This window comes from Octopus sinensis, linkage group LG2 (genome assembly GCF_006345805.1).
Source record: "Octopus sinensis linkage group LG2, ASM634580v1, whole genome shotgun sequence".
NCBI classification, from domain to species: domain Eukaryota; kingdom Metazoa; phylum Mollusca; class Cephalopoda; order Octopoda; family Octopodidae; genus Octopus; species Octopus sinensis.
The window spans coordinates 29,953,660-29,969,795 of NC_042998.1; the positions used below are offsets into that span (position 1 = coordinate 29,953,660).

The following is a 16,136-nucleotide window of genomic DNA, read 5'->3' on the forward strand; positions in this document are numbered from 1 at the left end:
TGTTTCGTTTCCAGTTTTTGGTTTTTTATAGCAATATAAACTAGGTTTGCATTGTCGCAATTAATCTGTTTTGTTCGATGTTCTTTTGTGTGGAAGAAGGTATTTTCTTCGCTCGAGAAAATACTAAATCAAAACTAAACAAATGCCGGTCTGCGTACTCGCCTTGCTAAAAGATAAGTTGCATTTTATAACGATTCAACAATAATGCTTGATTGTCAAGAATTAATCTGAATATTATAAGGAATCACAAGCGGTAGAAAGTACACTTGCTTAAAACGTGATTCAGCTAGCCTTAGTGAAATTAGAACTTTGATAATGGAAAATAAAGCGAAAAATTATAATTCTTAAAAGTTGTAATCATTTTATGGCAATTATACGATCTTTGAAAGTTACGGATATCAGCAGAAAATACAGAAAGTTAAATTAATTATAAAACTCCATGGCTTGCAATTAATCTTAACAAAAGTTAACATCTGATTCTATATAAATGACTCCATGGGTTGGCATTTCTTTTTCAGAAATGGTAGCGATAAGAAAAGATAAGGAGACAGATTCAGAAACTAAACAGGATATTAAGACACAGTCAAGGCTTTCAATTTTCGTACTTTGTACATATATTTACAATAAACAACGAAATCTATACATCAACTAAGTTTACTAATCCATAAAAACAACTAAATATATATTATCAGGTTTTTTTTCTGGTTTCACTTGGACCTAATGTATCCATTTGGATGTCAAATATTAGAAAATTAAATTGTTCCATTACTTAAGAAACTTGTAGCCTAATTTCAGTTCCTTAACGTCGTTTTTCTAAGCATATTCTTTTCTACTCTGGGCACAAGGCCCGAAATTTTGGAGGGTGGGGGGGACCAGTCTATTAGATCGACCCCAGTACACAACTGGTACTTAATTTATGACCCGGAAAAGATGAAAGGCAAAGTCGACCTCGGCGGAATTTGAACTCAGAACGTAGAGACAGACAAAATACCTATTTCTTTACTACCCACAAGGGGCTAAACACAGAAGGTACAAACAACGACAGACGATCGGATTAAGTCAATTACATCGATCCCAGTGCGTAACTGGTCCTTAATTTGTCGACCCCGAAAGGATGAAAGGCAAAGTCGATCTGGGCGGAATTTGAACTCAGAACGTAGCGGCAGACGAAATACCTATTTCTTTACTACCCACAAGGGGCTAAACACAGAGGGGACAAACAATGACAGACACACGAATTAAGTCGATTATATCGACCCCAGTGCGTAACTGGTACTTAATTTATCGACCCCGAAAGCATGAAAGGCAAAGTCGACTTCGGCGGAATTTGAACTAAGAACGTAACGGCAGACGAAATACTGCTAAGCATTTCGCCCGGTGTGCTAACGTTTCTGCCAGCTCGCCGCCGTGTTTTTATAAGCATATTGAATAAAACATTATCTCGTTCTAATTGTTCTTATAGGGGGAACTATAGAGGATTCCTATGATTTGATACATTACTTGTATTACTACATCAGTTTATTGTATACAGGCTGGACTGATAAGAGCCGAAGTCTACATTAGCGAGGTCTGAATCGATAAGAAATCTATATTGCAATTTTGTTTTTTTCTGAAGCGGCGAGCAGGCAGAATTGTTAGCGATTTCTTGCATCATTACGTCCTGATTTCAAATCCAGCCCAGGTCTACTTTTGCCTTTCATTTTTTTTTTTTCGAGGTCGATAAAATAGGTAGTAGTTGAGCACTAGGGTTTGATGTAAGCGACTTACCTCCCCCACCCCGCCCCACCCGAAATTGCTGGTTTTGTGCCAAATTTTGAAGCCATTATTACACTTTTCTAAAGAGGTTCTAATATACTAAAATATCGTTAACGAGTGATACAGATATCGAATTGACAGTTTTACATTTAAATTTACTGCATGGTCATGAGAGTTAAAATTCATAAACAGCGAATATTCTGCTTATTTCCAAAGGCCGACAATTATCTGAACTGAATAATAATTTATTCGTTGGTATTTTCGATTGGGATTTAAAGTAATCGATGCATTAAGAATCTCATGAATCTATAGAAACAGGATTTTGAGTGGCTGTGTGGTAAGTAGCTTGCTTACCAGCCACATGGTTCCCGGTTCAGTCCCACTGCGTGGTACCTTGGGCAAGATAAAGTCGACTATAGCCTCGGGCCGACAAAAGCCTTGTGAGTGGATTTGGTAGACGGAAATTGAAAGAAGCCCGTCGTATATATGTATATGCATATATATGTGTGTGTGTGTGTGTTTGTCCTCCCAACATCGCTTGACAACCGATGCTGGTGTGTTTACGTCCCCGTAACTTAGCGGTTCGGCAAAAGAGACCGATAGAATAAGTACTAGGGGTCGATTTGCTCGACTGAAGGCGGTGCTGCAGCATGGCCACAGTCACATGACTGAAACAAGTAAAGACAAAAAGTGAGTAAACATTTGCTCATTGCACTTTATATATTCTTGATGTACTATAAGTACAATAACTATCATGTAAACAGTACCAGTGATTATAGATTTAGGCATGTAAATAAAGAGAAACAAAGAAGAGAAGTCATTCAGCAAAAAATTCTTTTGGACATGAATTATATAGCTCTATCCAATAAATAAAGTGACGAAAGTAAAAGCTCAAGGTTATAAATAACATTTAGCTACAAACTTTTCTGTAATTATCACTTAATCATATATTTCTGATTGAAGTTACGTTGTATTGCGGATATTATCAGACCATTCTAATATAAATATTTAATTGGGAAACGTTTTCTGTACAGTGGAATTTGCGATTTGAAATAACTGTTATTATTTACATAGTTAAAGGTGGCGAGATTGCAGAATCGTTAGCACGTCGGGCGAAATGCTTAGCGGTATTTCGGCTGCCGTTACGTTGTGAGTTCAAATTCCGCCGAGGTCGACTTTGCCTTTCATCCTTTCGGGGTCGATAAATTAAGTACCAGTTACGCACTGGGGTCGATGTAATCGACTTAAAACCTATGTCTGTCCTTCTTTGTCCCCTCTGTGTTTAGCCCCTTGTGGGTAATAAAGAAATAGGTATTTAGTCCGTCTTTATGTTCTGAGTTCAAATTCCACTAACGTCGACTTTATCATTCACTCTTTCGTGGTTGACTAAATAAGTACCAGTTTAGCACTGGTAAATCGTGTAAGTATGTGTGTGTATATATATATATATATATATATATACACCAATTAAGGACTGAACACGAAAAAGTGGACAGTCAACATGCTTGGTATAGACGTCAAATCGCCATTCTCCACAAAAGATTATGTTCTCAGATCATATATATATAAGAAGAAGAAAAACGTTTATAATTATTAGAACGAAGAGGGATAAGAAAAACCATTATATGTTAAAAATAGCAGCCAAAACCGCTATAGAGCCATTATATCGTATAATTTCTCATCAGGATAAAAACTGTTTTCGGACGACATGGCAAACAAAAACAACGACTTGAAAACAATTCGTTAATTCCTTTTTGCAATGTTTTTACATTACTCTCTACTTATTCAAATTTTTCTATCTCATGTCCGGTGATTTTGCTGTGGCACGAATTTGCCGGTCTTTTCACTTAAACGCTGTGCATGGCATTTGAATTCAAAACTTGATTGTGTAGATAGGGGTGAAAACAGTTCTATTTCCGGTCAGGATTCATGCTAGCCCCAAGGTAAAGCCATGTTTTGATTTCTATCTATAGTAATATTTCCCTCGACGGAGTGAATGGGTCCCTTAACTGGCCCCTAACGCCGAAATTGCAAAAGGGAATTAACAAATTATTTTCAAGTTGTGGTTTCTGTTTTCTATGCCGCACGAGGACAGTTTTTACCACGGGGAGAAATAATTTGATCTAATGGCTTTATAGCGGTTTTGTTTGCTATCTTTAACAAAGAAGGTTTTTTTAACCCTCTTAGTTATAATTGTGACTTGTTCATTATTATAAACGGTTTCTTTTTTATATTCTATGATAACATGTTTGCCCATTGATATATCCATAAATAATCTTAATTGTTTATAATATATCCTTCGTAACGTTTTTACATTACTCTCATATATATATATATATATATATATAATATATATATATATATAATATATATATATATAAACGTACATACATACATATATACATATACATATAACAGTTTGATTCAGTAGCAATTCACTTAATGTTTCGTGGGCGCGTCAGATGAAAGAAAACGAGAATACGTTGGAAACAAATCAGAGTTGCTTTCTAGATATTTCGCATGTATTAGTATTCAAGCGTTCGCAAGTACTGAAGCGTGCAAATGTTCAGTCAGGTTTTGTGCATCTGCGATATTTTCAGAAATAAAAATCACCCAAATATCGAGCCTCTGACAGATATTGAGTGTTCTAAATCCGTCTGACTTTCTGTTTATCTGCCAATCTCTCTCTCTATCTATCTATCTACGTACGTATGTATGGATATATATGTAACATAGTTATATATGCATCCATGTATGAATATGCAGATATATATATATATATATATATATATATATAGATGCATACATACAGACACACACACATATATATATATGTAAGCATATACTGAAGTATATAGCTATGCGTGGATGAGTGTTTGTGTTTGTTCCTCACTATTGTTTGACAAGGTTAACGTAGCAGTTCGGCAAAGGTGACCGATAGAAAGAGTACCAGGTTTTAAAATAAAATGAATCGAGAGTGTGCCCCAGCGTCGCCGCAGATCAAAAGCTTAAAAGAACTAAAAGAATATATGTATTCTTCTCTACGTCGAGGGACGGTACTCTTTCATTATTAAACTAAGTTTTAAATGCGCATGCGTTAGTCAGTCATTACGTATCTCTCCGTTTCGTATTAGCTTTCGAACATATGTGTGTACTTTAGATAAAGATGCATACGTACATGTACATACATTAACACGTGCACATATACACATACTTATAACAACGTGCCCACACGTACGCACACACATGCATATTTTTTTGTGTACGTATGTATGTATACTACGTATACATATATAATTATAGTAAATCCCAAAAAGAATGACAACCACAGAAAAACACAAAACCGCGGGGACGTGGTATATGTAAAGTATTAGCAGACGTTCAGGGAAGGAAAGAATGGTGGTTTAACGTCCAATAGAAAGGAAGACAGAGGAAGAAAATCGATAACGATTCACAATTATATATATATATATATATCAGTGTGTGTGGCAAATATACTTCACATTGTCGTGCAGCTACTGTTTATACCTCGTTCAGTGATTTATTATATATATATATTGTTTGTTCCTTCCCGAGCCAGGCCTGGCTCATTAGGGCCGGTTTCTCGGTTTCCTTGGCGCATAGTAGGTTCTCCACCTGGAAGGGACGCCGGTCCGTTGCAGGTGAGCTGCAAGAAGAAAAGGGGTGAGAGAGAGTTGTGGCGAAAGAGTCAGCAGAAGTTTCGCTATTACCTTCTGCCGGAGCCGCGTGGAGCTTAGGTGTTTCGTTCATAAACACACACATCGCCCGGTCTGAGATTCGAACCCGCGATCCCTCGACTCTCTAACCACTAGGCCATGTGTCACCATATTAAATATATATATATTAGAGGGAAACCACTATGTGGACACCCTTATGCTAGAAATAGATCCGCTATGGTCTTACCACTAAGAAATGATCTCAAGAATACAATTTTACTGAGCCTTCAGTTTCTTTTATATGCTAGACCACTGGTGTGAAATCGATGTTAATTAAATCAATATCTAATTTCCCTCATTTTAAATATATATATATATATATATATATATTATATATATATATATATATAGATGCATACATACAGACACACACACACATATATATATATGTAAGCATATACTGAAGTATATAGCTATGCGTGGATGAGTGTTTGTGTTTGTTCCTCACTATTGTTTGACAAGGTTAACGTAGCAGTTCGGCAAAGGTGACCGATAGAAAGAGTACCAGGTTTTAAAATAAAATGAATCGAGAGTGTGCCACAGCGTCGCCGCAGATCAAAAGCTTAAAAGAACTAAAAGAATATATGTATTCTTCTCTACATCGAGGGACGGTACTCTTTCATTATTAAACTAAGTTTTAAATGCGCATGCGTTAGTCAGTCATTACGTATCTCTCCGTTTCGTATTAGCTTTCGAACATATGTGTGTACTTTAGATAAAGATGCATACGTACATGTACATACATTAACACGTGCACATATACACATACTTATAACAACGTGCCCACACGTACGCACACACATGCATATTTTTTTGTGTACGTATGTATGTATACTACGTATACATATATAATTATAGTAAATCCAAAAAGAATGACAACCACAGAAAAACACAATACCGCGGGGACGTGGTATATGTAAAGTATTAGCAGACGTTCAGGGAAGGAAAGAATGGTGGTTTAACGTCCAATAGAAAGGAAGACAGAGGAAGAAAATCGATAACGATTCACAATTATATATATATATATATATCAGTGTGTGTGGCAAATATACTTCACATTGTCGTGCAGCTACTGTTTATACCTCGTTCAGTGATTTATTATATATATATATATTGTTTGTTCCTTCCCGAGCCAGGCCTGGCTCATTAGGGCCGGTTTCTCGGTTTCCTTGGCGCATAGTAGGTTCTCCACCTGGAAGGGACGCCGGTCCGTTGCAGGTGAGCTGCAAGAAGAAAAGGGGTGAGAGAGAGTTGTGGCGAAAGAGTCAGCAGAAGTTTCGCTATTACCTTCTGCCGGAGCCGCGTGGAGCTTAGGTGTTTCGCTCATAAACACACACATCGCCCGGTCTGAGATTCGAACCCGCGATCCCTCGACTCTCTAACCACTAGGCCATGTGTCACCATATTAAATATATATATATTAGAGGGAAACCACTATGTGGACACCCTTATGCTAGAAATAGATCCGCTATGGTCTTACCACTAAGAAATGATCTCAAGAATACAATTTTACTGAGCCTTCAGTTTCTCTTATATGCTAGACCACTGGTGTGAAATCGATGTTAATTAAATTAATATCTAATTTCCCTCATTTTAAATATATATATATATATATATATATGCGCCCATACATATGAATTCCGATTACATCAGTTAGAATTGATAGAACAACACAAATGCTGCTATCAGTCAAATCGCTAATCGTAGTAAATGCGAATTACATATTCACTCGCCGTATGGCATACTTTCATGTTCTTTTGCTGTTTGCTGCCGGTAAATCTTAAGCTTTTAAATGTAAGTACACAATTACATTCATACGTTAAAATTGTTGTGCAAACAGCTAGAGAATAAACACCTAAAATTACGTGCAGAAATTGCAAGTAAAGCTGATAACAATGAAATATTGAGTAGGGTACTCGATATAATTGAAATCGATAGAGAATTTTAATAGCGATCACAGTTGAGTGAAATCTAATATCTTCCACATTAAGTGCAATCGTGAGGAAATCGTAGCAACGTCTGTGACACGACTAACCGCATTCTTTTATGTAGTATAATACATAATACTAATAAAATTTCTATATTTCTCAAACAGCGCGATGGTGACGGCAGACAGGAACATATCACTTACCGTGCTAAAAGTGCAATTTCCATCGTCTGTATGTGTTTAGAGAGTTTCATTATTTCGACTTTCTTAAATTTCACTTTCCCATTTTTTTTTATATACTCATGCATTATAATCTGTTGAATCTATAATTTTGAGAATGTTTTATAAAAATGAAAAACGATAATGATACAATGGTAATAATGGAATGAGACGATTAACCAGAGTTTCCTTTTCAGAAAAACAGGATTTTGTTTTTAATTCCCGAATAATGAAAACATACAAAACTTTATGGCGCAGGAGTGGCTGTGTGGTAAGTAGCTTGCTTACCAGCCACATGGTTCCGGATTCAGTCCCACTGCGTGACACTTTGGGCCGACCAAAGCCTTGTGAGTGGATTTGGTAGACGGAAACTGAAAGAAGCCCGTTGTATATATACATATATATATATATATATATATATATGTGTGTGTGTGTGTGTGTGTATGTTTGTGTGTCTGTTTGTCTCCCCAACATCGCTTGACAACCGATGGTGGTGTGTTTAGGTCCCCGTAACTTAGCGGTTCTGCACAAGAGACCGATAGAATAAGTACTAGGCTTACAAAGAATAAGGCCTGGGGTCGATTTGCTCGACTAAAGGTGGTGCTCCAGCATGGCCGCAGTCAAATGACTGAAACATGTCAAAGAGTATGATGTTCGAGGAATAAATGAATATAAAAGCGTCCCGACTTAGAAGAATCATCTGACTTTTGTTCCAGGTCAAATAATTGATTTCAGAAAGAAGAATAGCTTTCGTTATCCCTTGGTGGACGTATGTTATTAATTCTCATGCGATAGGGATCCAGCCGCATGTCTTCTTCAGGTCATTGCACATAATTTCTACCATAGTAATAATGGAAAAAGCTGGACATCGCAACATATCATTCCCCACACTTTCAGTTTTTTGGATACAAAGGAGACTGCTCCAAATAAAACAAAAATGTTTTTTCTAATGCTGTGGTTCTCAATCGGTGTCCATGTAGCCCCTGAGGGCCCATATAAGATTTTGGGGGATCTATGCAACAAAATAGTAATTTGGGGATTCACGATAATAATTTAAAGGCCCCTCAACATATTTGCTTTAGATATACGTATTGCTATATATTGCAGAAAACGGGTTTCTTTCTCATTTTCCATAGTTCAACCTACGCAAGTGAATGTGGGAAAAACAAAATAGGAAGTTTGAAAGAAATTTCTATAAAACTAGATTTTAAACACTGAATGACCGTGAGGATCCACCAGAGTAAAATAGCAATCAAAGGGGGCCCATCGATGAAAATTGGTTGCGAACCCCTGGTCTAACGTAAATCAGAAATATCTCTATTCTACACTTATTATTTCTCTGTATGCACTCATATATATAGAAAATTGTTTCTCAGTATATTTACTGTGATTAGAAAATTGTTTGAATATTAATGTGTAAGTGAACATTTTCAGAGAATACTGTAGTCCTTCAATAGTATTTATATCTTTTAGTGACATTAGGATATTACTCTTGTACGTTTTTGACAGTGTAAAGGAAACGATGTTCGTCGTATTTGAGTGAAAGGAAGTAAATACTAAAGACTGCTCGCTCAATACGTTATTACTTTTGCCATTCCGCGGACTATGTACGCATTATCTTTTCATGATCACTTAATAAGTTTATTATTTTTTTTAGATAAGTTACAATTTGGGTATTACTAGTTTTACCCTTTGAAAATGGCAAAGAATTGATCCTATACTTGGTACTGATAACAATATAGCAAAGAACTCTATCTTTCAAAGAATATATTTTAGACGAGAATTTCATATACTCGATTAGAAAACTATGTCAGCTTCTTTGCCACTAAGTCATTATATGATTCTAGATGAGTCAAGTGAAAAGTATAATGACACTCTCCAATGACTCGAGCACTTATAAATTTATCCTGGTCGGCCGTTTTGATTATGAACCGTGTTTGACGATTGCTGGGCAGTCATGTATTACGTTTTACACGCATCAGTCACAAGTAAAACACAATATCGGTACATATCCAAGAGTCACACCAAAGAGAATAGTTATTTCATGAAGTTATAACATATTTTAATCAGTCTTGAATGGAAATAAGAATTTCAACAAGCACGTTATATTGACCCTTACAATATTTTATTATGCTACCGAGCAATCATTTTCAACCCCAGATCATGTTTGATTAAACAGTAACAGTCATATGTTTAAAGGAATTCCAGACGCGATCACCCCACCTTCTTAGTTTCAGGAGAGGCGTGTCTACCTACGTGTCTTCTTTTAATAAAATAGTAAGAGATTTGAGGAACATTTAGTTGATATTCCTAGCAGGTGTATGGGATAGGTAAAGAGTTACCAGTCGACTCGAAAACAATTAATTATCACCTTAGGTTATACATATTCTAACATGTTATCGTGTAGATGCCAGCATTTTATAAAACGAAACATTAAAAGAACAAACATTTCATGCAAACCGCCAACAATCGTTTCAGCTCTAGTAAATACAATGAAATTTATATATTTTAACCAGTATAGTAGTTACGTCTGATAATACATGACTGTATTTAATAACTATGCTCAATATTTGTTTCAATGTTAAACATTTAATAACATTAAAAATTGGAAGGAATTCCAATCGTGAAATCTTCAGTAGAGAGTATCAAGCTTGACGGTGACATTTTAAACAAGACTGAAACCGGACGCCACACGTTAAGCTTCATAAAACAGTGTCTACGAAGCAAATTGAAGACATAATTGAATTATTAAGAATTATGAAACGAATTCAAAAGTGACTTTTAACTCCGTTAGCAATAAAACAAAGTCGAAAAAAGAACTATATATGTGTAATACAAAGAACGAATTTTACAGAGATTTGAATAGAAATAAATATTTATAAAATGTAATATTTTCACAAATGCCATTACTAAAACGTTATTGCTTTTATTTCGTTAGAAAATGGTGTTATGAAAGCGGAACATATGGCAACGATATAAATGAGCGATAAAAATAAACTGACAGCACAAATATGATATATTTCGAGTTAAGACACACACGCACATACACACTGCTATTATACATCTCTCTCTTAGTCAATTATACATAAGCACATAACGAGTATAATCTATATTCATTTCCATATCGATTTTCTCAAGGGTGTCACAAGAATTGTAGGCCACTGCAAAATATAACTAAGTGTTTAATTTTTTCCTGTATGATTTAAAGTTCTGAAATTACTATCCCATTTATTTACATTTGAGGGATATTTGTCCTCATCTTGATTGTTGTTACTACAACGTTTCGGCTGATATACCCTACAGCAGATTGGGGTGACAATTGTTTACTGGTCAGGCTTCAAGAATCCTGCGACGAATTCTTGCAATTCCCAGCACCTTCACGCTTGCACTGATCTTTGTCAGCCATGTTGGTAGCTGAGTGCAGATACTTCCAACTTTTGGTATCACGTCTACTCTCTTCACTGGTCACAACCTCCATATTTCCCACTTAAAATCGTCATAATTGTTTATTCTTTCTTCTTCTTCTTTCACGTTGATCCTGTTGAAACCTGGACATGCTGTGTCCGATATCATGCATGATCCTTCTTTTTTTGAACACAACAATGTCCGGTTTCTCATGTCTGGTCAGGTGATCGCACTGAATCATTGCATCCCACAGGATTTCATTCTCAGTAACTCCTTCTGGGGTATGATCATACCACGTCTTTGCTCTTTGTATGCCATGATTTCTACTGAGCTTCCATTATTATTATTATCTAAAAGAAAGATGGAGAATTGGTGAGATCGTTAGCATGCCAGGCGAAATGCTTAGCGGCATTTCGTCCGTGTTTACGTTCTGATTTCAAATCCCGCAGGGGTAGACTTTGCGTTTAATCCTTCTGTTGTCGTTAAAATAAGTACCAGTTTGTTCTGGGGTCGAAATGCAGGCTCCGCTTTAGTTGTTGGGCTTTTGTCAAAATCCGAAAGCATTATTAAAACAGTTTGATTCGGCCCCATGTGACTTAATTTGTAGGCTTCGTAGGGGTCAGCTAACCGATTCGGGTTACTGAGCCCATCGAGTTAGGTTTCTATAAGAAGCCTTCGAAACTATAAGTAACCTGGTGCCGAATAGAACTGTTTACATAATAATATATGTACTAACTAAGGCGGTGAGCTGGCAGAACCATTAGCACGTCGAGCGAAATACTTAGCGGTATTTCGTCAGTTTGTGCGATCTGCGTTCAAATTCCGCCGAAGTCGACTTTGTCGTTATTCGTTTCGTAGTTGATCAAACGATCACCGTTTGAGCCCAGGGGTCGATGTAATTGACTTAGGCCCTCTAGCCCTGTGCCAAAATTTGAAACCAATATATGTAACTCCTACTAAATGTGTTAAATGCCTCTGTCTTTCGTTTGTCCATCCATCCGTATCCATTCAAACATGTCCGAGTAAAGTCAAACATGTTTGAAAGTTGTTTAGGCTTCGAGTTATGTGACAGATAAGGTATTGTTGAATGATTTACTGTGCCTTTCTAGAAACTTTTTTGTCTTTCATCTTAACCAATGATTCGTTAATATTCAAGTATATATCACATCCAATTGAGCATATAGTTATGCATATAATGTTACAAATGATTTTATAGAACATAGGTCTGAAGGGCACGTGTGAATGTGCAAACACATACGAGAATGCATTACGGAAGAAACCATTTTCATTATATGCAGACATACACAAAGTAGAATAAATACGATCCTACGTAAACTCAATCAATACTTCTTACATATATATCTGCATACGCTCCAACAGATCATTTCCTTTGTAATTGACATAGGTCAAACACTTTACATTAACGAGTGCATTAATGACGTGAAGACAAAAATACGCTTGGAATCAGTCAGAACACCTTAAAGCCAAAACAAGCAAACATAGCTGGAAATAATCGATGCCATTGATTAAATAAGGCCAGCTTACTCATATAAGTATTTTCACAGATTCGAAAAACAAACAAGTTTTATTAGTACGTTACGTGTCTTCAGCCGAGAATAATTTCACGAAATCTTCTTTGTTGAAGAATGCAAAGTAAACAAAAGAAAAACAATTGGTGAAGATCACTCAATAAAATAAAACTAATAAAAAAAAAACGTCCTTTTATATTTGGCCAGTTGTTTAAGTTCTTCATTCGTTGCTAAGGAAATTCAATATTAGAATGATGAAAGATAAAATGTCTCACATACCTACTTGAATTAGCGAAAGAGAAAAAAAGTTTTAATGATTCCGGTTCCCCAACCCGGCACAAAATGCCTGAATTTAAATATTTATTTCAAATGTCCAGTCCTTATAGGGAAGTGCACTGAAAGATGACTTTGTATATGTACTGGTTTATGGCAATAGGGTTCAGACTGCTACTAGCTTTTCGACATTTGCGCAGTATATATTACTATGGTTATAATCGCCATAATTTCGCAGCCATTTTACCAGTTGTTTTGTCAAATTTTGTACTTATGACACATAAATAAACGTATTAATCGGTTAATAATAAAAATCTAACCAGATTCCCCTACATTATCTTAGAAACTAGGCTTTTAGCTACTTGTTATGTAATTATTTTCATTAAAAATACCATGCTGAAATAGGACAACTAAAGGTAGATATCATTTAAATTAATAATGCTTAGGAAGTGAATTAAATCAACTTTTAAAGCGGAAGAGTAACGAAGGAAATACGAAACAGTATGCACGACGTCAGCAAGAAAAACCATCGATTAAATGAACAAAGTATGCTTTAGGTAAACACTGTAAATCTTTATCATTTATTTTGCTGTTAATGTTATCCTTTATATATATACTAAAATCCCATTTAAGAGGGAACATCTTGAAACAAGATGTTGCACAACAATATATATATATTTCGCGTATTAGTATAGGAACGGAGAATTTATCAAAGCAACATTAGTGATTATTGATCTCGTTTTGTGTGCTAAACTACGCTTAAATAAGAGTAAAGCAGCATTGATCTTACGGTTATTTGAAAGCAGTTCTTTAAACTTAAATTTTTATAACGCATCTAATTTACATATACTTTTCCACCAACAATAATGGCAGAAAATATATTAAGGTTCGGTTTCGGTAATTTTTACATATTACAGAGTATGCACACACAGGGAGCAGGTGAAAGCAACGTAAGTATAGATAACGCTATTACATGTTATCTATATTAAGATATACATCATCATCCATGGCTGGTGCCCCTGCGTCGAAAGTTAGTTATAAGAACAATACCTGTTGAGCTGTTATGGAGGTAGGAATGCAGATAAACACTGATAGGCTTCAGACTTATATTTGCATGGAGTAAAAATTACAAAATAAGGGGAAAAGCAAAAAAAGTAGAAAATAATAATTTTATCTCGACAGCTATTTCAAGATTCTAGTGTTCTGTCGTGTTTTCCTTTTTCTTTATACTGTAATCTGTATTTTGCCTTCCATATAAATATGCTTTCCAAGCCTACATGCTTTTATTTGCTATTTTACTCGCTCTGTGTGTGTGTCTCTCTCTGTATGTGTATATATATATATGGTTCCGGATTCAGTCCCACTGCGTCGCACCTTGGGTAAGTGTCTTCTACTATAGCCTAGGGCCGACCAAAGCCACGTGAGTGGATTTGATAGACGGGAACTGAAAGAAGCCCATCGCATATATGTATGTGTATATGCTTGTGTGTCTGTGCCCCCATCATCGCTTGGCAACCGATGTTGGTGTGTTTACGTCTCCCCACCCTAGCGCTTTGGCAAAAGAGATAATACGAATAAGTACTAGGCTTACGAAGAATAAGTCCTGGGGTCGATTTGTTCGACTAAAGGCGGTACTCTAGCATGGTCGCAGTCAAATGGCTGAAAAAAATAAAGAATGTGAGTGAGTGAGTGAGTGAGTGAGTGAGCGAGCGAGCGAGCGAGCGAGCGAGCGAGATTGAAGAAAAAATGTTTACATTTCCAGTGGCCCATTTATATATTCCAGATATGTTTTATAGGATTGGACTCTCATTCTCGAACAACAAGAATTTGTAGTTCAGCATAATTTTTCTCACATAGATCAGTACTATTGCTAAGCCGTCAAGTGATAGAAAGATTAGTCTCTTTACATCCAAACGAAACAATTGTCAGCACTGAACTGGTTTCCATTGAAATATGCATATTTCTCAAAACTGCGTAGTCTTGAACTAATGCGAGGTAACATTATATATGCGTTCTAAAAGTAGAACAACGAGAATGATTAAATGGGGAACTGAACTGCCAAAGAAGTTCTTGAAAAGTACCGACATTTTTGAACTGGAGCAGAGTGGATGCAATAAATCTCCGTAAAAGCTGATCATTATTTCCCAATATTTATACTTTCGCTGTTTCCAGATATAGTCGTTAGTGATCGGAGAATCGGTCGTGAGAATCGGCTGGTATATATTAGCCAAGTTATAAAATAGCAGGTACTTAAAATAAAAATTCTTTTTTATATGGTGAGATGAAGGGGCCTACAATCTCTAAATGAAAATATATATTTCTTCATTGAGAATAATTTGAACCCCTGTTATGCCGGAATTTTTATTCCCTACCAAATAAAATTAAATATTTATATATATGAATATCACAACATACCATTCCCCCCCAAAAAAAAACAAAAATCGAATTTATTTAAGTGTTGTAGATATCGTTGTTGCTGTTGTTATTGTTGTTTAGGTCCATGGGAATAGTGTAGACTAATGATCAGAAGCATTCCAATTGTGACCATCATTCCATTTTGCTTCTCAGGAATACATTATCATCTGCATTTAACTGTTTAGTATCGTAGGGTATGATTTGAGAGAGATTTGGTTCATATTTTTAGCAGGTCAAATGTTTGCCTAGATGTTCGTCATATTTTATGCCTCAGTAACAAACCATTAGTTTTAACGTTTTACACTGAACAATGTGAATTACCTTAACTCTAGACATTGTTCTACTGAAGCATAAGATATAATACGCAGTCTGCAGTTTCTATGGGACAATGGCGGATGAATTTGAAGCGTGCAAACAATATAACGGGTAGAAAAAGATTAAAGGAAGAAAAGAAAAGTAAGAGTGAAAGTAACGAACAGAGGAAAAGAGAAGGTTGAAAGTAAAGGAAAAAAGAATGTAAAAAATAAAAATGAAATTGAAGGAAACGATGGGGCAACGTAATTGAAGTAAATAATAGCAGAGAGAAAACGGAAAAGGAAAACAAATATATAGAATTACACAAACATGAATATAAATGTTTGAAGTAGGGCAGAAAAAAGAAAGTGAATAGGAGTGCTATAAATAAATAAATAAATAAATAAATAAAATAAATAAATAAATAAAATAAATAAATAAACAAATGAAGACGCAACGAAACAAAAAAAAAATTACAAGGAACCAGTGAATAAAGAAAGAAACCTAAAAATACATAAAAATAGAAATTAAAAGTAAAACGAGGGGAATTACAAGAAAGGATAAAAGAAATATGAACTTCAT

At 35.6% G+C, this 16,136-nt stretch overlaps 1 long non-coding RNA gene across 2 annotated transcripts in view; it reads right to left on the reverse strand.

The window, feature by feature from the left end:
- The window catches only part of LOC118767459, a 484,636-nt gene that overhangs the window by 175,750 nt on the left and 292,750 nt on the right, over positions 1-16,136 (reverse strand). The window lies entirely within an intron of this gene.